The following is a 15,932-nucleotide window of genomic DNA, read 5'->3' on the forward strand; positions in this document are numbered from 1 at the left end:
AAAGGTGATTCTTTGAGTTTGTGGAAAGGCAAAACACAGTACAGGAGAAAAAATATATTTTTTTGTCTTTATAATTCCCCCAAGTACACAGTAACCCATCCTCGTCACTAAACTCTTAGCCTTCAAGATCAAGGATTGTGTTTTATTTGTGTATTTTCTCTTCTTAGAGTTTTGCCTCACACAGGTGGCATTCAGTGAATATTTGTTGAATTAATTAAACAATTAAATAATCTTAGCCTAAAACTCCTAAATGGTTTATTTCCTGGCAATTGTGAGCATTTTTTTTTTGAATGAGCTGCTAATTTTTAAAGCAGTCATTAAAGTTGTTGTTTTCAGAGGTTTGTTTGATAAAAGGGAGTTAGTAATTCTAAAACATTAGCACTATAATAAAAAGCAGGTATGAAAGGCCTTGTTCACCTAAGCTTTGAACTGAGTTTAAATAACTCAGTCAATTTTTTGTAGTCAGACGTATTTCTAAAAAGAGATAAATAGGCACTATAATTACTATCAGAGCCCTTCTGGTATTATCAGATAACAATTCAGTGGATAATAAATAGCATATGATTACCGGATTTATCTTTTAGTCCCCTTGATTGTCCTTGCTATTTTTTAAAATGAGAACTAAGCAGCATGGAAAACTGAAATTTAAAAGACAAGTAATTACTTTGATTTACTCAAACATTAAAAGCTCCACCAATAATTACTCTTAATATGTTTTCATTAATTCGTTTATTCATTTGACAGAAGAAATTGAAGTTTTATTCTACAAAACACTTTCGTGTCTTTGTAATAGCCATGTCTCTTCTACTTATCATAGCTTAAGTTGGCTTATGGAATTTATATTCAGAGCTTTAACTAATATTAAAGGAATAGCATAGAGAATTTTATACGTACAGTCATGGATTTTGACTTTCCTTTAATGAAGGCTGAAGGAGAGAGACTGAGGGAAATGCTGGGAGTTGGAAGGTTTCCTGGTAATGCTCAAGGACTTGAAAAGTGACGGCAGGCTGAGCCGAGAAAAGGCAAATCAATTATCCAGAGTTGAGGAGGAGCCTTTAATATGTTAGACAAGCACTGTCTCATAGAAGTAAAATTCAAACCAACTAAAAAATATTAAATATTTCAATAGTTATATTAAGAGAAGTAAAAAGAAGCAAGAGAACTCAATTTTTTTTCTTTCTTTTTTTTTTTTTTTTTCTTGCGGTACGCGGGCCTCTCACTGCTGTGGCCTCTCCCGTTGCGGAGCACAGGCTCCGGACGCGCAGGCTCAGCGGCCATGGCTCACGGGCCCAGCCGCTCCGCGGCACGTGGGATCTTCCCGGACCGGGACACCAACCCGCGACCCCTGCATCGGCAGGTGGACTGTCAACCACTGCGCCACCAGGGAAGCCCCCAAGAGAACTCAATTTTGATATTTAGCTTAATATGTCCCAAATAGTATCATTTCTCTATATAATCAATATAAATTTGTTAATGAGATATTTAACTTTTTTAAAATACTAAGTCTTTGCATCTGGCATTTATCTTTCACTTACCATCTCAATTCAGACATTACATTTTTATCAGAAATACGTGTTTGATATTTAGATGTCATACAATTTACAGTTGAAAAAGTATATTCACATACCTAAGTTGTTCCAACAGTTTTTCCGATAACTGAATTGAAGGATTTAAGTTTAAATTAATTAAAATAAGCTTTCTGTTTTCAGTAGCACTAGCTGCATTTCAAGTGGTGAATAGCCACATGTGGCTACTGGTTCCCATACCGCTTACTGTAGCACTAGACTGAGAAATTTGAAGTAACAAAGGCAGCCTTAGAAAGAGAAACATTATGAAATGCCAGAGGCAGATAGAGAAAAGAGCAGGGTGTATAAAATTTAAAAGCCAGGTAATAAGATGCTGAGTAATCCAGTCCTGACTCTGTTAAGATCCACTTGCTCAATATTGCCCTTTCCAGTTATAATATTCATAGTAAGTACAGAGTATGGTTTGAAGCAAAATTTCAAATCATTTAAAAAATGCTAGTGCAAGAGCACAGAGAAATCTTGGATATCATTTAATCCAATTCATTTTATGGTAGTGAAACATGTCCAAAAAATATTATACATTTATCCTAGTCTCAGCCAGTTAAGACAAAGGCAGAGCTAGAATCTAGACCCAGGTTATACTGTGTTTTCTATTTTTTTTTTTTTGTAACATCTTTATTGGAGTATAATTGCTTTACAGTGTTGTATTAGTTTCTGCTGTTTAACAAAGTGAATCAGCTATATGCATGCATATATCCCCATATCCCCTCCCTCTTGGGTCTCCCTCCCACCCTCCCTATCCCACCCCTCTAGGTGGTCACAAAGCACGGAGCTTATCTCCCTGTGCTATGTGGCTGCTTCCCACTAGCTCTCTATTTTACATATGGTAGTGTATATATGTCAGTGCCACTCTCTCACTTTGTCCCAGCTTACCCTTCCCCCTCCCTGTGTCCTCAAGACCATTCTCTACTCCCGCGTCTTTATTCCTGTCCTGCCCCTAGTTTCTTCAGAACCTTTTTTTTTTTTTTTACATTCCATATATATGTGTTAGCATATGGTATTTGTTTTTCTTTTTCTAACTTACTTCACTCTGTATGACAGACTCTAGGTCCATCCACCTCACTACAAATAACTCAATTTCGTTTCTTTTTAATGGCTGAGTAATATTCCATTGTATATATGTGCCACATCTTCTTTATCCATTCATCTGTTGATGGGCACTTAGGTTGCTTCCATGTCCTGCCTATTGTAAATAGTGCTGCAATGAACATTGTGGTACATGACTCTTTTTGAATTACGGTTTTCTCAGGGTATATGTCCAGTAGTGGGATTGCTGGGTCATATGGTAGTTCTATTTTTAGTTTTTTAAGGAACCTCCATACTGTTCTCCATAGCGGCTGTATGAATTTACATTCCTACCAATAGTGCAAGAGGGTTCCCTTTTCTCCACACCCTCTCCAGCATTTACTGTTTGTAGATTTTTTTGATGATGGCCATTCTGACCAGTGTGAGGTGATACCTCATTGTACTTTTGATTTGCATTTCTCTAGTGATTAGTGATATTGAATATCTTTTCATGTGTTTGTTGGCAATCTGTATATCTTCTTTGGGTAAATGTCTGTTCAGGTCTTCCACCCATTTTTGGATTGGGTTGTTTGTTTTTTGGATATTGAGCTGCATGAGCTGTTTGTATATTTTGGAGATTAATCCTTTGTCAGTTGCTTCATTTGCAAATATTTTCTCCCATTCTGAGGGTTGTCTTTTCGTCTTCTTTATGGTTTCCTTTGCTGTGCAAAAGCTTTTAAGTTTCATTAGGTCCCATTTGTTTACTTTTGTTTTTATTTCCATTTCTCTAGGAGGTGGGTCAAAAAGGATCTTACTGTGATTTGTGTCACAGAGTGTTCTGCCTATGTTTTCCTCTAAGAGTTTTATAGTGTCTGGCCTTCCATTTAGGTCTTTAATCCATTTTGAGTTTATTTTTGTGTATGGTGTTAGGAAGTATTTTAATTTCATTCTTTTACATGTAGCTGTCCAGTTTTCCCAGCACAACTTATTGAAAAGGCTGTCTTTTCTCCATTGTATACTCTTGCCTCCTTTATCAAAGACAATGTGACCATATGTGCATGGGTTTATCTCTGGACTTTCTATCTTGTTCCGTTGATCTATATTTCTGCTTTTGTACCAGTACCATACTGTCTTGATTACTGTAGCTTTGTAGTGTAATGTGAAGTCCAGGAGCCTGATTCCTCCAGCTCCATTTTTCTTTCTGAAGATTTGGCTATTCGGGGTCTTTTGTGTTTCCATACAAATTGTGAAATTTTTTGTTGTAGTTCCGTGAAGAATGCCATTGGTACTTTGATAGGGATTACATTGAATCTGTAGATTGCTTGGGGTTGTAATTTTCACAGTGTTGATTCTTCCAATCCAAGAACATAGTATATCCCTCCATCCGTTTGTATCATCTTTAATTTCTTTCCTCAGTGTATTATAGTTTTCTGCATACAGGTCTTTTGTCTCCTTAGGTAGGTTTATTCCTAGGTATTTTATTCTTTTTGTTGCAGTGATAAATGGGAGTGTTTCCTTAATTTCTCTTTCAGATTTTTCACCATTAGTGTATAGGAATGAAAGCGATTTCTGTGCATTAATTTTTTATCCTACTACTCTACCAAATTCATTGATTAGATCTATTAGTCTTCTGGTAGCATCTTTAGGATTCTCTATATATGTCATCTGCAAACAGTCACAGTTTTACTTCTTTTCCGATTTAGATTCCTTTTATTTCTTTTTCTTCTCTGATTGTCATGGCTAAAACTTCCAAAACTATGTTGAATAATAGTGGTGAGAGTGGGTAACCTTGTCTTGTTCGTGTTCTTAGAGGAAATGGTTTCAGTTTTTCACCTTTGAGAACAATGTTGGCTGTGGGTTTGTCATATATGGCCTTTATTATGTTGAGGTAGGTTCCCTCTATGCCTACTTTCTGGACAGTTTTTATCATAAATGGGTGTTGAATTTTGTCGAAAGCTTTTTTGCATCTATTGAGATGATCATATGGTTTTTATACTTCAGTTTGTTAATATGGTGTATCACATTGATTGATTTGCATATGTTGAAGAATTCTTGCATTCCTGGGATAAACCCGACTTGATCATGGTGTATGATCCTTTTAATGTGCTGATGGATTCTGTTTGCTAGTATTTTGTTGAGGATTTTTGTATCTATGTTCATCGTGATATTGGTCTGTAGTTTTCTTTCTTTGTGACATCTTTAGTTTTGGTATCAGGGTGATGGTGGCCTCGTGGAATGAGTTTGGGAGTGTTCCTCCCTTTGCTATATTTTGGAAGAGTTTGAGAAGGATAGGTGTTAGCTCTTCTCTAAATGTCTGATAGAGTTTGCCTGTGAGGCCATTTGGACCTGGGCTTTTGTTTGTTTGAAAATTTTTTTCTTTTTAATAAATTTATTTATTTATTTTATTTTTGGCTGCATTGGGTCTTTGTTGCTGTGTGCAGGATTTTCTCTAGTTGCTGCGAGTGGGGGCTACTCTTTGTTGTGGTGCGCGGGCTTCTCACTGCGGTAGCTTTTGTTTTTGTGGAATATGGGCTCTAGGCACACGGGCTCAAGAGTTGTGGCATGTGGGCTCAGTAGTTGTGGTGCACGGGCTTAGTTGTTCCATGGCATGTGGGGTCTTCCCGGACTGGGGCACGGACCCGTGTCCCCTGCATCGGCAGGTGGACTCTCAACCACTGCGCCACAAGGGAAGCCCTTTTTTTTTTTTTTTATGGATGGTTCTGTATTTCTGTCTTACTGGTTGTTTGGCCTGAGACGTCCAGCACTGGAGTTTGCAGGCAGTTGGGTAGAACTGGGTCTTGGTGCTGAGATGAGGGCCTCCAGGAGGCCTCACTCCAAATGATATTCCCTGAGGTCTGAGGTTTTCTGTTAGTCCAGCTGTTTGGACTCAGAGCTCTGACCACAGGAGCTTGGGCCCTACTTCCAGCCTAGGAACCAAGATCCCACGAGCTTTGTGGTGCAGTTAAAAAAAAAAAAAAAAAAAAAAAAAAACGAAGAAAGAAAGAAAACAAGGAGCAGTTCAATATCAAAGAATAAAAGCAGTATAAAATTAGAAAGATAAAAAGTATATCAGGAAAAATAAAACTGTAACTGAAACAACTGCAACAAGGTAAAATAAAACCACAACAGAAAAAAGAAAAAAAAAACATGGGGAGGGAACAAGCCAAAAGGAGAGAACAGTAACAAAGTATAAAGAATAAAATAAAATTAGAAAAATAAAAGATTTATTAGGAAAAATAAAAATATAAATGAATCAACAAGGTAAAACAGAACCCCAATGTAAAAGAGGAAAAAACAAAAAATCCCTGGCTATGGGGGCGGAGTTTAGGTGGGGGTGGAACTTAGGCAGGGGCTGGGTTTAGGGTGGGGTGGGACCTAAGCAGGTGTGGGGGTGGTGTTTGAGCATGGGGCAGGACCTAGACTCTGAGCCCACTGCAGCCTGAAAAGGTCTTGGGGGGCAGGGCCTAGTTTCGGCGACATTCAAACGTGGGGTGGGGCCTCTGCTTAGGACCTTCACAGAAGGGGAGATGCAGCATGTGGAAAGCAGGGCCTCTGGAGTGTGGAGTTTTGGAGTTTGGAGGTAGGGCCCTGGGTGAGGGTGTGTGGGTGGGGTTTGGGCCCAGCATGTTGGAGGGGGTCTCCGAGTATAGAGGTGGGGCCCTGGGTGGGGGTGAAGGGGCTGGGCTTGGGCACTGCTTATCAGGAAGGAGGCTCCAAGGGCAGAGGTTTAGGCCCGGAGCCCAACAGGCTTCCCTGTGCCTAAGTGGACAGGGAAAGCGCTAGCTACGTTCCCTTCTGTTCCTCTGCGTTCCTTCCCCCCTGTATCCCCCACTATCTCCTCCGTTGCCGCTGGACCCCTAACCGTGGGTGGGTCCCGCTGGGTGTAGGAACTCTTCCCCCCACCCCAGCCGCCCCTCAGGGGTGCCGTCCTGGAGGTCTGGCCTTTACTTTTGCTCTCCCTTCCCTCCCTCCCACTCCCTCAGGACCTGCACGGCTGGAGGGGGCCTCAGTGGGCAGAGGATCAGGCCCGGGATCTCAGCAGGTTCCTGGGGGCCCAAGTGGGCAGGGGAAACCTGGCCACACTCCCTTTTGATTCTCTGCCCTCCCAATGGTTCCTCAATTTCCCTCTTCGGGAGTGGGATCCCTTCCCCTCCCCCAGCCACCCCTCAGGGGCGCCAGTCCCATCCCGCCTCCACTTCTCCTCCCTCTTCACTCCCCCCACACCCCACGTCCTACCCAGTCGCTGGGGGTTCCTCCCCTCCCCTTAGTTGTCCATGGTCCTCGACCAGTGCCTGGTAGGTGCCCTAGTTGTGAAGAGGTGCAAATTCTGTGTCCTCCTAGTACACCATCTTGACTCTGCCCCCTGTGTTTTCTATTGTATCAAATAGGAGTCTAATATAATATTAATATTAAAGAATAATCTGCTAATACAATTTTAATCCATTTACCTTAGACATAATCCAGTTTTTAAACAACTGAACTACTCTTTATATGAATATTTGATGGTACTTTATACAGTATGAACTCTAGTGATGCTAAGAGGGTAGATGTGATGTTAAGTGTTTTTATCAACAAAAATAAGAGTAACAAATAAAGAGGGCAGGAGGAAACTTTTGGAGGTGATGGATATGATTTTGGCTTAGATTATGGTGATGGTTTCATGAGTGTAAACAAAAAATCAATTCTGCTGGGTAAAAGACTTAAAAATTAAATGGAAAAAAATGAATATAAATTATTTTAGTAACAATGAGAAAAATACAATTTGGAATTAAAACTTTAGTCTTGAACCTAACAAACCAAGCATCATATAAATTATACGTAGGGCTTCCCTGGTGGCGCAGTGGTTGAGAGTCCGCCTGCCGATGCGGGGGACACGGGTTCGTGCCCTGGTCTGGGAAGATCCCACATGCCGCGGAGCGGCTAGGCCCGTGAGCCATGGCTGCTGAGCCTGAGCGTCTGGAGCCTGTGCTGCGCAACGGGAGAGGCCACAACAGTGAGAGGCCCATGTACCACACACACAAAAAAAATTATATGTAAGAGAACTCAATTTAAAACGCTTTATCTGATAAACTGGTGAATCCACTGCCATCTCCTGAACCAAGGTAAGGGAAGGATGTAGTTTGCCTGTTTGACTTGTCTCTGTGGATTGAATGCATATGTGACACACTTGTAATTACTCATCAATTACCTCCATACTTTGAATGTACTAGAATAAAATGTTGCAGCTGTTTTTTGTCTTTAGAGAATAATCATTGGTATGTTTTCAATCTGTGCCAAAATGAACATGTTCACACACCTCAATTGTTGTTCATCATTGAATATGCCCTATGCTGTCTACATTACCTCTACAGACAAATTAATAAAGGCTATTTAAGTTTTGAATTGTAGATAAATTATTCAACGATTACATATATTAAGTACTTACGGTTGCATAGACCCAGCTATTGGGAGTAAACTCATAGAAATAGTCACTAGATTTTTAGGAATTTATCCTCTACTTGGCTCTTTTACCCAAAAGGTTTATGTAAGAACAAGCAAAGTTTATTTATTCAGGGCAGAGAGTCAGCCACCATCACTGGTGTTCTGGCAGAGACTCAAAGGCAGAGAGAAGAGTGGGAAAGTTTTGTAGAAGAGAAAAGAGAAGGCTTCAGGTATGTTTCGATTGGAATAGTCTTTGGCAGGGGAAGCTGCAGACGGGCTACCTAGAAACAGGGTATTATGTGATTGGTTAGGGGTGCATATTTGGCTTTCTTTGGTTGGTCTTGGAAGTGGAGATAAAAATTAGGGAAGCTGTCAGTTATTAATCAAGTCCTGGCCTAAAATGACCAATTGATACAGGGATTATTGTTTAGCTTCCTAGATTGTTACTAGAGATAGTGGTCTGACTTCCTAGAAATTTGACTTACAGATAGCTTCCTGAGCTGGTTACTGTAGAGAATGTTTTGGTTTCCCGGGCTTTTTGCTGCAGGTTGTGGGTCAGAATTCTATTTTTGTATAGTCTGGTTATTATTCATTTGTGTATTCAGTCTTTCAGTCTCTGAATAATAGTGATTCACTGTGACACTTTTAACATCAATCAACTGGGAGTTTTTTTTTAATTAATGACATTGCTTTTCTTCTTACAGTAATTAAATTTGCATTTATCTTGCTTTTGGTTTGTAATCCTGTCACTCTGAGGTTGTATGAACTGCTCAATCCGTGTTAGGTGTTTTACGAGAGAAAAGAACAAAATGCCTGCTTGAATGTCATTTTCTAAAATCATCAATCATAATCAGACACTTCTTTGAGTTTTATATTGATATTCAAGACCAAGAAAGGAATTTGAAAGTAGGAATAAATCTGCTTAAATAGAAGTGCAAACAAAAAAATTAAAAGTGATATTTTCAAAATTTAGTTTCTTACTTTCTTTTTTGTCACAAATTAGGAAATACTGTGATAAAATTTTCCTTCTTTTTAGAAATTTGATTATTTCGATGGTGTAAGCCCTCAGGCCTAAAAAATAATGTGAAACCTTTGAAATTTAAGTAAACCATGATCTTCCATTTTTGTTATCTAAATATGATTAAGCAAAGAGAGGAGATGACCTAGAAAATGAAACATATACAATAATTTAGTCAGTTAAAGAGACAGTTTGTATATTTCTGGACTATTTCAATTGAGAATTGTAGACTTCTAAGACTAGAGATTTTATTCATTTTATTTACTTATTTTTTTTTTTTTTACAAAAATATTTGAAGTAAATGAATATTAAGTACCACAAGCTGGGTGGCTTAAAACAACAGAAATGTGTTTTCTTACAGTTCTGGAGGCTAGGAGGCTAGGGAACAGGGCCTGTTCCCTCTGAATGATCTATAGAAAAATATTTGCTTGCCTCTTCTAGCTTCTGGTGGTTGCCTGCAATCCTTGGCATTTCTTGTGTCACCATAGTCCCAGTCTTTTCCTTTGTCTGTACATGCCCCTCTTCCCTGTTTCTCTATATGTCTCTGTGTCCACAATTCCCTCTTATAAGGACACCAGTCATTGAATTAGGGCCTGTCCTAATCCAGTATGAATTCATCTGCAAAAACCGTATTTTCAAATAAGGTCATATTTACAGATACAGGGAGTTAAGACTTCAACGTATCTTTTTCGGAGAACACAGTTCAACAACATTGCCCAAAGTCTTAGCATGGCTCTTATTAGATTTCCTAAATAGTTTTATCTTTTTAGCTTAAAGCTCTCATCATGATCAACTTTCTGGCAGTTATAAAATTTTCAGCCTGGTAAAGCCCTAAGAAACATAGATACCAGTGTCATTCTATATTACACTTACCAAATGGCAGGCACTGTTCTAAGTATATACATATAATTTCATTTAATTTTCACAAAGCCTCTATCTGTTTAGTACTATTATTACTCCATCTTCTTATAGGAGGTAAACGAGTGTTGTGAACTAAATCAATTTGATTGTTCACAATCATTGGATCGTTTTAGGTAGCTACGTTAGATATTGGAGAATCAACTTTGCTGCAGGTGGCATGAATTATAATGAACTCAAGTCTCCAAGTGAATTTGCCTCATACTTAACAGCAAGAAGGTACAAAAATAGCCATACCACCTGTTCTGTAGGATTGATGAAATTCCAGTTCTCTATTATTTTAAGTACTCTGACAGCACATATCATGAAGGATTCATACTAGGCAAAAGCAGCATTATTACAGGCAGAGTAGCAGAAATTGGCTAACCTATTTGAAGCCAAATGAGAAAATCCTCCAGTAAGTATCTTAACCTAGTACCATCAGAAGTCTTCTGAACCTGGGACATCATTCTGATGGGTATAGATTTTTAGACATGCTACATTCATGTGACCTTATATAACACTTCTACACAGTCAACATGTCTTGAAAACTATCCATTCCACCGAAGCAATGCACTTCTAATTGCTGATTAATTATTCCTCTGGTGTTGACAAAAACAAAACAAAAAGCAACACACACAGACACACACATATACACAAGAACATGACAAGCACTTAAAAGAAACTTGCCCAAAGTATACAAAAATCAATTTATGGAGACAAGATTTTAACTACCAAGCTGTAATGTCTATTGCAGAAATCAAAATATGGTGAATATGAAAAAATAATTTTTAAAAATACAGGTTTATTTATAATAGTCTCAAACTAGGAAAAGAAAACACAAAATCTCTATCAAAAGGTAAATAGACAAACAACATGTGGTAAGATATATCCACACAAAGGAATCCTCTCAGCAATAAAAAAGAAACAAACTATTGGTGCACCCAAAATATGGATGAATGTCAGGATGATGTTTGGTGAAAAAGTCAGGCAATACAAAGGCTCATACTCTATTATCCATTTACATAAAATTCTAGAAATTGCAAAGTAATCTGTAATGACAAAAAGCGGATCAATGATTGACTATCACGGTGACAAAAAGGGACCAGGGTAAAGTGAGGAATGAATTACCAAGGGGCATGAGGGTACTTTTTTGGGTGGTAAACATGTTTGTTCTTCTGACTTTGATGATGGTTTTAAATATACATACATATGTACATGTGTCAAAGCTCATCAAATGGTACCCTTTAATAAGTACATTTTATTGTATGTGAAGGAAACCTCAGTAAGTCCTTAAAAAATGTAATCATTACAAGTGTTGTCTCTAAACCTGAAAAGAGAGCAGCCCAGAGGGAGCAGAGGAAAGAGGTGAACTCCTGCGACTTCATTTCACATTGAACTCAAGATGCACTTGGAGAGGCATCGTGCCCCTCTCACCCCCTGCCTGGATCTTAGTCATATGAGTCAAGAAATTGCCCTCTTTCGCCTTAGCCATTTGGGACCGGTATTTTGTTGCTTGTAACAGAGAGAACCCTAGCTGAAACAGAAGTTTGGCCTGTCAGTCGGTTCTAGTACAGATAAATAAAATTGAATATGATAAACCTAGTTTAAAACTTAACTCTTTCAGTGATTAGTGTGTCATATGGCAGCTTATCGTTTACTAATTGAAAACATTTGGCCCAAATCAATAGTTCTGTCAAGGGTCTTGATTATCCTTGGAGACTTGTTTATTCCCCAGTAGGTTCTGACCAATATTTGCTACTGGATTTTGAGATGAGTCCCGTGATCTGAATCTCCTTTTGCCCAGAACAAGAGGACTTGTGTCTAAGAAGGTTTAGATTTTAATAGACGGGGTCTCAGTATACAGTAATGCCTACATAACAGCAGTTGGCAGTTTTGCCTTGCAAAAATAGAAGAATCTCCCCAAAGTGCAAATGCCACTTCTCCCATGAAGCCTTTATCCTTTCTACCTTTCCTTCTCCTCTCAAGAGAATGTAATTTCCCTTGATAGTGACATTTATTTCCCTTACTTCTCCTCAGACTCTGTTTTTTTCCTAAAGGCTTAGTTATTTAGCAATATAAGGATCCATTTAAATGTACACTGGAAGATTATGTTAGCTTGCTGGGGCTGCTATAACTCAAACAACAGAAATGTATTTTCTCTCGGTTCTGGGGGCTAGAAGTCCAAGATGAAAGTGTCAGCGTGTTTGGTTTCTTCTGAGGCCTCTTTCCTTGGTGTGTGGATGGCCACCTTCTCACTGTGTCCTTGCACAGTCGTCCTTCTGTCTGTGCTGTCTGTGTTCTAATTTCTACTTCTTATAAGGACTCCAGTCATATTGAATTAGGGCCCACCCTAAGAACCCCATTTTAATTTAATTACCTCCTTAAAGGCGTTATCTCCAAACACAGTCATATTCTGAGGTTTTAGGGATTATCGCTTCAATGTATGAATTTTGGAGGGAGACAGTTTAGCCTATAATCCATGTTTTCTGCTCCTTATTCTTCTCTTATAAAGTGAAAGCTCTGAGAGAATGATGCTCAACTGTTAACGTATACAGCGTGCAATAAATATCTTGAACTTCTAATGATGCCAGGCATGTTTACTTCAGAATTAGATAATCAAGTTGTCATCAATAATCATATGTCAAGTTGAAATGCCTGAACGGGTATATCTTATAAACCACACTCCATTCCACATGTCAAAGTCATTTGATGGAACTAAATTATAAATGCTTACCTTTATGTTTTCCCAGCATAACAAATTATCAACCTGATCAAATAAAATATCCCTACAGAGAATTTCCTCTTCTAATATGCCTCCTCACTCAAATACTTAAGCATTGTATACATATTCCCCACTGCCTGTGCTTTTGCCTTATTCTGCTTCGTGTGCAGGCAAGACATTATCTACCCTCTTAGCTTTATGACCTTCTCTTTTGCAATATGCAATTCCTTTGAACTTACCTTTTAGAGTTTTCTTTGCAGAGTTTCCCTGTTGCCCTCTGATTCCCACTCTTCCCCTCAAGGGAGATAATACCCTCCTACATATAAGAGGGTAAGAAGTGGACGATTCCTTACTAGGCCACTGCCATTTCTGCCAGTGAGAAAATTTAGTAACTGCTGGGGTACAATGCCACATTGTACATTGTACAATGTACATTGTACAGAGAGACGTTCAGTCTCTCTCCCTGAAACTGTGAGCTAAGATATACTCTGACTCATTTCATGCTCAGCACATGTCAGCCTATCATTTGCCTGACTGACATATGTCAAGCTGTACTGAGGCTGGAATTCTCAGAGGTGTTTATAGGACAATCTCAGCATGTGTCCCAAGACTATTTTCTAAAATAACTCAATGCTGTAGAAAAAAGCACGAATAGAAGATAAAATATTAGGAGAGATAAAAATAACTCCCATAAATTATTTTTCTCTGGGATCAAGATTGCAAGACTAAGCTGTTGCTCACTTTTTTCTTAGCCACTCACTGTCTGAACAAGTTTTATGCCTCAATTTCCTCAAATGAGGTATTAACGTTCCTGAAAGAGTATATCATATATAACCAATGATGGTAATGACCTTGAACATATGAAGGTTTATTATAAGTCCTGTATGCTTTCCACACACTAGTGAAAATAATCATTACATTCTCTATTAAGGTTCCTACCATACAGAATCTCCAAGAGGATTTCAGTTCCTATAGCCAAAAACTGTAGGAGGCAATTTCAGTCTAAAGAATGATTCGTCAATTAAGCCAGGACTCCGGGGCTGAAATGCGTTCTTTTTTAACAGTCAGTCTCTTTATCTCTGAAATTGGTTTTTATAGTTCCCAAAATTTTCATAAAATAATTTTGAGCAGATAGGAACATTTGTATAGGTGATATTTTATGTAACAATACATAAAATAATTTACTGGACAGAAAAATTTACCTCTATAAACATTCTTTGGCAATATTCTCCACTTTTTTCTTCCCATTCAGGCTTCTCAGGTGATAAGAATAGCAGGCCAATAAGACCTTGAAGAAAACATCTGCAGGAAATGTAGTTCATTCACCCCTAGAAGCCCAAGACACCCAAATATTCACTGTTTCCAGACTTTTTTTCTTACTGTGATTTTTTGAAATATAACATAAATACCTTTCATATTCACAAAAATATATTAAAATCAAAAGCTGTAATATGCTAAGTGTCCAAAATTGCAAATTGATAACACATTGTAGTGCCACGTTACTTCAAAGGTGATACAATTGAATTGAATTTCAGTGTGCATACTGTTTCACAGATTTATGTAACCTGAAGTCAGGGTGTAAAGCCACTCTTTGTTAGGAACACTAACATTAAGTTTAACTGTATATACCAATTCAGTTATATTTATAAAAGATTAATGTGATTGAGAAAAGCTATAGTGACATTGTTTTGCAAGAATGTATAACTTTTAAACACTACCGGAGAAAATACGATTTTTTCTCAGAGAATAAAATTTTTCCTTTGTAAATCTGGTTTCAATTTCTAAATAAATCCAGGGGGTAGAGGAGATAAGAAAATATGTTTTAAGGAAAACTGCAATAATTTTGTTAGAGTCATCTGGCAATTTTAGTATATTTCTGTGGTCCATTCAATCTCCCACCCTCCTAGACAATTTCATACCCTTTTTTCTTTCCTTAAACCTGAAATACTTCTTGCCTCTTATTCTGTGCAGATGATACCCGTTCCTTTTCCATTTGAAACATGGAAGAGATCAGAAGACAGCTAATTTACGCTCCAGCATCTGCTAGCCTGCATCCATCTGCTTCCAGACATTCTTTTTTTTTTTACATAAATTTCACTTTATGTAAAACACATGAAAGAGGGTATTTCAAATCACACTAAACATAATAAATATATAACTTGCTTTGTTAAAAATCTACAGTATACATTCAAGGAAAGGCTAAACTTCCAATGCCAACTATATATGAGGCAAAATCAAACATTTACAATAATCAGTTTCCTAAAAGTGCTATTTTTAATACCTGTAAGAGGAAACTCATTCTAGTGCTTTGTTTCCATCCAAATGTCTATACATTCCTTTATTCAGAGAACCAGGTGCTTCTATATCTAAAGCTTTTATATCCTTTTAAATAGATTTAACATTTTAGCTCTTTGGGGGAGGAACAGGGAAGTCCAAACGAACAACAGACCATCTTAAATTATTAGAGGTGATTGATTTTATAACATACCGTGTTTCAACTCAGATGTAAAATTTGATGAACGTGTTGATGAAAAAAAAAAAAAATCCCAGATATTCTTTAGTTCCCTGAACCAATGGACATGGAAGAGCTAGCGCTCCTACCTAAAGATAGCCTCTCTCTTCATGGCCAGCACTTCTCACCCACTGAAGGGTGTTGCTCTAGTACTTTCTCCCTCTCTTTCTCTTCCACAATCAACTTTACTTCCCTCTAATGAATCATTCCTATCAAAACACAAACACACCATAGTATATCCACTTGAAAAATAAGTAATATATTTGAATAAAATCCCAATTCACCTTACTTTTCTCTTGAGCTTCTATTCCATCTGTCTCACCCCTTTCACAGCAAAACTCCTCAGCAGTGTTGCCTCCCATGCTGTCTCCCCTACCATTCTTTTTATTCTTCCTCTAACTCACTGTAATCAGGTCTTCATCCCCATCACTCCTTTGTAACAGCTCTTTACACCATCTGGCATATTTATCATTCATTCAACAAAAATTGTGAGCACATTATGTGCCACATCTCTTCAGAGGTAATGAGTGGAGAACCTCAGAATGATATTTTTATTTCCTTCTGCCCTCGGAGTAAAGTTTTAAACTCTCCAAGGGGAGCATAGCTGGATAGATCTTGGTTTACTTTCAGCAAAATTGTGCAGTTGAGCAAATCCTGTGCACCTCAATTTCCTGTTTGTCTGAGGAGATGGGATGCACAGCCACCCCAAAACAGACCAAGGACATCTTGACCAGTGAGTACATTCAGTTGTGCCGTACTGCCCTGGGC

The sequence above is a fragment of the Aethalodelphis obliquidens genome, unplaced genomic scaffold, assembly GCF_003676395.1.
Source record: "Aethalodelphis obliquidens isolate GAN/ISIS:26980383/991018 unplaced genomic scaffold, ASM367639v1 scaffold8, whole genome shotgun sequence".
Lineage (NCBI taxonomy): Eukaryota > Metazoa > Chordata > Mammalia > Artiodactyla > Delphinidae > Aethalodelphis > Aethalodelphis obliquidens.